The sequence below is a fragment of the Otolemur garnettii genome, unplaced genomic scaffold (assembly GCF_000181295.1).
Source record: "Otolemur garnettii isolate 467f Iridium unplaced genomic scaffold, OtoGar3 scaffold00063, whole genome shotgun sequence".
Lineage (NCBI taxonomy): Eukaryota > Metazoa > Chordata > Mammalia > Primates > Galagidae > Otolemur > Otolemur garnettii.
In genome coordinates, this window is record NW_003852458.1 from 7,829,277 (window position 1) to 7,838,284 (window position 9,008).

Here is a 9,008-nt window from a genome sequence, read left to right on the forward strand (position 1 = left end):
GAGTAAAACATAACTGATGACGGTTTTTCTTTGTCCTAAAACTCCAGTATTATGATTTCAATTGACATTGTTTTAATTAGTGAGATACATTAAAATAAGTCATGTGTTGAAATTATAAATTTGCTAAATTTCACTCTAACTTACCCTGAATTACTAGAAATTAAGTAAGTTGTGATTTGATGAGTCATTTTCAGGCAACACCTCCTTTTGCATGAGCCCTTATCTCCTGTTTATTTCCTTGCCCTTTTCTGGTACTCAAAGCTATTACATGATGTTTCATGAAAAACAAAAATAATTCCTTAAAAGTTTTAATTTTTGTATGTTCCAAGAAAGCCTTTAGTTAACCACAATGACACTTGAAATGCACTCTCCATCGTTTTTTTTTTTTTTCAATGTACTTGATAGAGTCTAATTCACAAAGCAGACTCTTATAAATGTGATGGATTTCAGCAAAATGCACTCCATGACATATTTTATTAAAATTTATGAACAATCCCGTGGTTATAAAAACCTTACACTTATGGCCACTTTACAGCCTCTCAAGTCTTCAGATGTCTTTGATACTAGTGCTTTTTGAAAGATTCTGATACCAAATGTCATTTGGCTTAGTAGAAAAGATTAAAAAGAGTGTGCTAACTGAAATCATCAACACTATCTTCTTGTTCCTGCTCAGTGCATCTCATTTTTTCCCTTTTATCCAAGGGAGTTTGTGGAATTGAGAACCTAGTTTTACCTTGTAGGTCATGCTGAAAATATGGATGACAGTAAAAAATGTGCTAATGTTGTCAAATAATCAGAAACCACAACAGGAATGCAATTAAGCACAGACAAGATGTACTTCCATCTGACTTTTAAAGCACGTACTCGTGGGATAATTCTGGGAAATTATAGTCTGCTGGCAAACAAGCTGACCTGGCAGTTCCTATGGCCAAAGTGCCAAAGATAGATCATGTATCGAGGAATTGAAAGATGAAAGGAATTGCTTCCCCACTGTTGCTTTCATAACCTCACATATTTGTTATCGTTAGAAGGTAAATACTTAAATAATTTGGGGAAGGTATGGGAGCTTCAGTATGAAAACGGGCTCCAGAATTTTGCCCACAAAGTCATCCTAACCTCTGTAGAGAAACAGCTAGCGATCCAGAAGCTGAAACAGCAGCAAAACCTCCACTTCAATTGGCAGATAAAATCTAGAGTCAGAGGGAAGGGCAAGAGTCTCAGAAGAGAAGTAAGCAAATAAAATTAGCTCTCAAATAAACATAATGTTCTTGAATAGCCTATAATATCACTGCCAGATTGACTATTCAGAGAATTTATCAGCCCTGAAAACTAAAAGAAATGTCCTCTTGCTGATACCTGAGTCCTGGAAACATTCTCTTCTTCTCTGAATTTCCTCAATAAACTCCAGAGTTCTTTTACGTAAGCTGTATGAGGTCATGAAGTTGTTTGTCTAATAAATTGCACAGATGACTGTCAGCACATTAGGATTAAGTGGTACCTTTTGCCTATTATTCTCAGCTAGGCTTTGCCAAAATTCTGAAACAATTAGAAAAGTCCCACTGCACATTCTATTAAACATATATATGTTAAATATATATATGTGTGTGTGTGTGTGTGTGTGTGTATACACATATAAACTGATAACAGTGAGATAATAGTGATAGTGGTCCAGACAAGGAAGAATGACAGCTTGAACTAAGTTTCTGGAGATACAAATAGAATTGGAGAGAAAAATATCACAGAATTAATACCTATTTTTAAATTAACTAGGTAATAAAATGAATTTATTTTGGGAGGTATAGGGAAAACACCAAGTCGATTTCTAGATTTTTGAAATGATTAATGGATAGATAATTGTTCCATTTATCAGATAAAAAAATAATTTAAAAGGATCACATTTGATATAATGAGATTATTTGGTTGATGCTGGACCTTTGGAGTTTGACAGCATTTTAAGATATCTAAGGGAAGATATTGAGTTTATAGTCGAAAATATATCTGGAGTTCAGAAAAGAGAGCTGGGCTAGAAAACAAATCCGGAAATTATCAACAAGTAAATACATGGTAATTGAAGCCATGGATAAGAATAAGATTCCCTAAAATAAGGGTAGGAAGTAAGAAAAAATGGTCCAGAATTGATATTCAAGGATTTCTAATAATTAAAGGTGATACGAGGAGAATGTGTCTCCAGGGAGGATGAAGATAAAATGCTGAAAAAGTGAAAGAGGAAACCAGAAGGCTGTATTAACATCATAACAGGGAAATAAATAGGGCATCTTTGATGATGTCAGACTTTGGTCAGGTATTTATAAGCAACTAAAGACGTCCATTGCATTTAGTAACCTGGAGTTAAGGAGCGAGTTAAGGGTTCAGGAAATAGAAACTGCAATAGACACAACTCTTTAAAAGATGGGTAGGAAATGAGGGGAAACTAAGACAATCATTGGGAGAGACTGTGGGGTCAAATTAGTTTTTAAATTAGTAAATAGACCTGATGTTACTTAATTATGTCAGTAAGAATGTCAGTGTTAACATTTAAATAGTATTAAGTAAAATTTAAAGAATACTAAATAAATAATCATGTGTTAATATTTAAAGAACAGCAGATCCAACGAGGGAAGTGTTTTTGGAAGAAAACCACATAAAAATGAAAGGAGAAGTCTTAAATGGGAGATAGGAGAGGGGAAAACTCAAATGTAACTAAAGAGAGGAAAAAAAAGAATGGGTATCTGTTATGGTTAATTTTATGTGTCAACCTGACAAGGTCAAAAGCACTCCCATATTTGGTTAAGCATTCCTTCTGGGTGTGTCTGTGACAATGTTTCCAGAAGATTAGCATTTGAGTTAAGTAAAGCAGGTTGCCATCCCCACGCAGGTGGGCATCACCTAATCCATTGTGGGCTGGGATAGAATAAAACACTAGAGGAAGAGAGAATTCTCTCTTCACCTGACTGCTTGAGCTGGGACATCACACTTTGCCTGCCCTTGGACTAGGATATTCCTGGTTTTCGAACCTTTGGACTTGAGCCCAGCTTTCCCTGGGCTGCAGCTTGCAGGTGACAGTTGTGGGACTTCCTAATCTCCATCACTATGTGAGCCAATTTATTATTTTATGTGCATATATATAATACACAAATAAACATATACACACGTATAGATACACGTACATGTAATACACACATACACACATGTCCATTCAGAGGAGGAAAAGCTAAAATTAAGGGGAAAATAATAGTGAATGAGAAGCACTGCAAACCACGAGACAGTGAAACAGTATCTTTAAACAGCTATTTTTTTTTTAATTACCTCTAACTTAAAACTCAATATTCAGTAGAATAGACTTCAAATATGAAGGTGACACAAAGGCAATTTCAGACAAACAAATCAGACAGATTTCATTGTCAGCAGACTGGCACTACAAAAACTGTTAAGGTGGAAGAAAAATGGTAACAGATGGAAACAGATCTACAGAAAGGACTGGAGAGCACTGGAAATGACAAACCTATGAGTAAAAATGAAAATTTTTGATTATTAATTTCTCTCAAAATGAGTTACCCACTTAAAGCAAAAATAATAACAATCCATCATAGGAGTTGTAATATGTATACAAGTCAGATATACAAGAAGGGTAGCACAAATACCAGACATTAATATATTCCAGATGAGTTAATAACAAATATTTTTTTAAAGCTCTAAAGATTTTAGAAGCATATATAGAAGACTATTTTTCATGACCTGGAGTAGGAATGTATTTCCTAAAGGAGACCAACGAAGAACAAAACAAAAGGGAATGGTTGACAAACTCGAGTGTACTGAAGTGAGTAGGACAAAATAAAAGACAAATTATAGACCAGGAAAAGATACTTGTCCCAGCTACTCAGGAGGCTGAGGCAAGAGAATCACCTAAGCCTAAGCCTGAGAACTGAAGGTTGCTGTGAGCTATGATGCCACAGCACTCTACCAAGGGCGACAAAGTGAGACTGTCTCTTAAAAAAAAAAGAAAAAAGATACTTGTCCATAGATTTCAAAGAATTAGTACTTAGAATATATGTATATAAAGAATAATGATCAAGTCAATGAGTAATCAAAGAATGACCCATGGCAAATAAAATGACCAAGGAAGTCAGCATTACTCATGGAGTGGAAACTAAAATTATTAATGTCCAAGTAATTTTCTTTCCAGAAACCTTGATACACATATGCCTAAAAAACTTGCACAAGAATATTGATGGCATCATTGTTGCCAAAAGCAAAAACTGGCACAACCTAAATTCTGACTAATGGAGAAGAAATAAATATACTTTATATATTTGTACAGGAGAATAGCTTGCAATAATTAAAGAAAACATTAAGCAATAATGATAACAATTGAAAATAAAAGAGGTACCATGACTAAGTTATAAAATGGTAAATATAGCCTACTATTTCTAAGTTTAACACAAAACAAAATTTATTTATGAACACATACCTGTGTACATTTACAGTCTTGCATGAGGTGCATAAATGTTTCACGTTGACAGATAATTATAATTCATGAGGTTCTACTTCTTTGAAGACAGAAGGTAGTCTGATCTATCCTTATTTCCTCAATATAGAACACAGAGTAAGGATTCAATAGTGTTTGATACATTAGTTCATGAATAGAATTCATGTTTCATAACTCTCATCTCCAGTTCTCTTAGTTTTTATGTGATATTAGTTAAGGCTTTTTGTAAACATGTATTTTATATTGACAGAGGAAAATTAGCTTGTCTCACAGTGGATGAAAACAAATACCCGAGAAAAGTAATTTTACATTTTTAGAAAATCACAAATGATGGATGACGCAGCAGTGCTCCTTCTCGAAAGACCATATATTTTGAAATACTAATCTTCAAATAACTGTGTTTCCATTTACTGAGAGGTAAAAGAATGTCAACATCCAGGCTTTTTAATGTATTATTTCAACGTCTTTTCCTTTCTTTGTAAATGTTTCAAATCAGGTTGTTCTCCAGTTGCTAGCCCCAAAACCAAGTCTGACCCATTAATAATTTATCCAAGAGAAGTCAGATTCTCACAAACCCAGAAAGACAAAGCTCATTTTAATATATCTCTACATTCTTAAGTGAGATTATAATCATTGCAATGAAAATCCATTTAGCAATTTTCTACCTTTTTTGTTCTGCTGTACCTCGTATGTAAGTTATGTTCAAAAATAGAGGCAGACATAATATAATACATCCTCCAATTCACATGTTTAGTTTCTCAAGAATTTTCATCTCAAGCAGAAAACATATACTAACCAATGAGTCCTACGTACTCCCCATTCCATCTCCTCCACTTATATCAGCACAAATCTGTCTTAGATCTTTGAATTTTCCCATAGTAATCCAGGCCAGAAACACTATGGGGATAAAGAACAAGATCTTTACTGTTTTAAATTCAGCTCTCCTAGCCTGCACCACACTTTCTTAATTATTGTGTTAAGACATTTACACTCTACACTGAGTAGATTTGACATGTTACCCAGTTTGTTGTAAATATTTCAAATTGTATATAAAACCAGCACATTGTACCCCATAAATGTATTAATGTACACAGCTATGATTTAATAAATAAATAAATTCAGCTCTCCTTAACTGGGATATGGAGATACACAGGTGTGTGACAAATGAATTTGGAAAGGGGATTAGAAACTATACAAGATGGTTTGTGCATCATCCCAAACCTCTATTATCCAAGCAGTAATTCACCTGTCGGAATCTATATTCACCCACGACAGTGTTTCATATGTGAGAAAATTGTATCACAGTAGAAAAAAGGCAAAAAGCCTCATTTGTTAGATCAACATCAATTGTTTTGAGATGTCTTAGTGTAGTCCCATCAGGAATGGTTAGTCCAACAGAAAAATGTTTCTCCTTTTATCTTAGATGATGTGAAACTGTAAGTTGATTACATAGGCTACCAATAACTATCTAATGTCTTCCTAAATTATGTAATTTCTTTTTCAATTCCTACAAAAATGAAGTTCATGGCTACCGGGATAACATGACCTTTCTTCAAGTCATACTCCAGAAGTTAATGTTCCCTGATAATCCAGGAGGTGAGGACAGTGTCTGTCCACAAGATCTCCCTAGCCAGTGGTGGTGGGGCGGAGGTATTATGTCATTGGTTTTTGAGACTTAACCAAACACATGTAGTGATCTTGTGTACACACTCTAATCCCTTTGCTGTGGTGGCCTGATTTGGGAAAAGAAGTGGCTTTAGGCGTGGTCATAGAACTAGCAGTTAAATAATTATTCAGTGAGTTTAATATCATTTTCTCCTGCACTATGCTGACTCCAGAGGCCAGTCTACCAGAATCTTCTTTTTCTCCCGAAAAAAAGAGACATTGGCTGCTAGCACAGATTATTCACCCTGCCTGGTCCTCATTCAGTTCTATAGGATCTCGGCATGTCTGTGGAATGACAAAGTCCTAAGAGCCAAGGCCTGGGCTACCCAGCATGCTGTCCATGGGAATAAGTGAGAAAAAGTGAGTGGGAATGTTTTCTATGTGGAAAGGACAAATAAAGGGCAACCTCCCAGGAAAATAAATAAAAACCAGAGCTATCAATTCAAATTGCTCAAAAGAAAATTCTGTTAATGCCTGGCCTTGCACTCCTGATGAGTTTTTCTCCAAAACCTTCATACCCAGAGCACTAGCACCTCTCCTCTGTGAGTCTTTTCCCAGTGCCTGTGAGAAGACTCAGTCGCCCTCTGCTCAAGACTTCCAGAATCATTGTCCATCTTTCTCACACTGTGATATGCTTGTGTAATCATGTGCTTACCACTGTGTGCAAGTAGACAATGGGTTTGAAAGCTGTAAAAGATTTGGTAAAGAATGGGCAGCTGGTGAGGACTTTATCAGTTTTAAAGGTGAACCATGCACTCTCATCACCAGAACCAAATGAGAGGCTTTTAGTTCAGGCTTTATTCAATGGGACATGCAGAAATCATTGCTTCTTTTTTTTTTTTAATTTTTAGTCTACGTTTTCTAGATGGCAACAGTTTTCTCACCAGACTGACATTTACCAAACAACTGGTGATAATCTTTACCTTGTAAATAAAATAATAGGCTTAGTTTTGTGCCGATTACAGGAGATATAATAACCTCATTTGTTCAGACATGCTACCCAAATCCCTAACAGTTCTTCAGCTGGCCACTTTGAAGAAAACACTTGCCAAATAATGGGCTTGTTAAATAGCAAATGTCAGAACCAGATCTCCAATGTGACTAACAGGCTCTCAAAGCAAATATTTGAACCCAGTGGAATGTTAATCTAATATGAATATGCTTATGCTAGCAAACACTAAATCTAGAGGGAAAGCATGACATATTTTTTAAAATAGTAAGCTCACATAAATATACCAATACTAGAAAATGCTAACATTTAGGTGGACTTCTTTTTAAATGGTAAGCTATGTGTATTTTACATATGTAGGCAAAATTTCATGTAATTGAAATGTGTTTTAAATCTCAATCTGATTTTAGGATTACAGGGTTTGGATTAGCAACTAGCAGACTAAGCCCAAATCTGTCAAACAGAAGCAAAATACCTGATGCACTAGATTGTTTTCAGGATTACATTAGACAACATTTGTAAGACCCTTAACTGAGTCTGACTCACAGCAAGTGCCCAGAGAGCTTCTACTATAATTTCTATTGCTTTGCATACATACATTCCTTGAACTCTTACTGGAAGATACTTCCAGACATTTGTTATATTCTGTGCACTCTAATCCTAGAAAAATAATGTATTCTCTTTTATTGCAGTTTCTGTCATTTTCTTTATCAAAGTAATTTTTCCATTCACCTTTTGCCATCATGCTAAAATGTTCTCTATGTATATGTTTCTTCCTCACAATTCTTGCCCCGCTATCACTCAACAGTATTATAGTTCTTTATCAGATCAGTTGCATGACTCCACTAGTTTCCTAAATTTCTTCTCTCAAGAAACTGCCTGTTCCCCAAACCTTTGGAGATTCCTAAAACATCTATTTAGTAATTATATACTATCAATTATTGTTATTCAAAGCCTTTCAGAAAAAGACTGTTTGAAGAAGTAAACTAACTTATTCCAGGAGAATCCTGGGTTATCTTGACCTTGAGTTCAACTTCAGTTGAAATGTTTTTGAGCCAAAAAGAAGTTCTTCACTCAATAATCTCAGATTTCAAGAAGGGGCTTTATCATGAATGCAGTTAAACATTGCTTTGATCTTTGGTTAGTCTGCCTAATTTAAGGGTTTGGAAAAGATATTTTGCTCTCAGTTCTGGAAGTCTCTTATTTTCTTACATTTTTAGTGAGGAAAAAAAAGTCAAAAGCCTCAAAGATTGAGAAACTTGCTGAACAAAGCCCTAGGTCCAGACTGTCATTCTGATAGCCTGGTTATTCTTTCTCGTTTGCACTTGGTTTTCACAACTCCTCTCTTCGTCTCAACCTTGGTTTACTGTCTTTAGAAAAGCAGTCAGAATGCCATGATATATCATGAGAGAGATTCACCTTTTTTTCATTTTTATTCTTAGCAAAGAGTTTTGTTTTGTCTAGTCTTGAACTTGGAGTTGTCAAATAAAAAAAAAATCATCTTAAATGGGAATGAATATTTCTGACCCTTGGGAGGAGAAAAGAATCTTTAGATAGCTTGGTGAATGGAAACAAGCTTGAGGAAGAGATGAAAGAGAAGTGCTTTCCTGGACATAGTGCAGACTGTCTCCACCAGCAATCACTTCAGAGATGTGCTCTGGCTAGACAGGTTGGGATGGGGGTGAAGGACTCCCCTGGGCCACTGCCACATGGATTCCTTCTGATAAATGCAGGTCTTTCTGCAGCAACTATTTCTTTTCCTTTGTACGTTTCAGCCTGATTTCTGGTCCTCTCTTCTCCCTCATTTTCAAAATGTGTACAGCAAGTGGTGAGTGAAAGTTGCTGAAATCCCACTGGGGTTTTAAACAGGAAGTGGCAGCAAACTGTGGAGTCTTGGCCAACCATTTC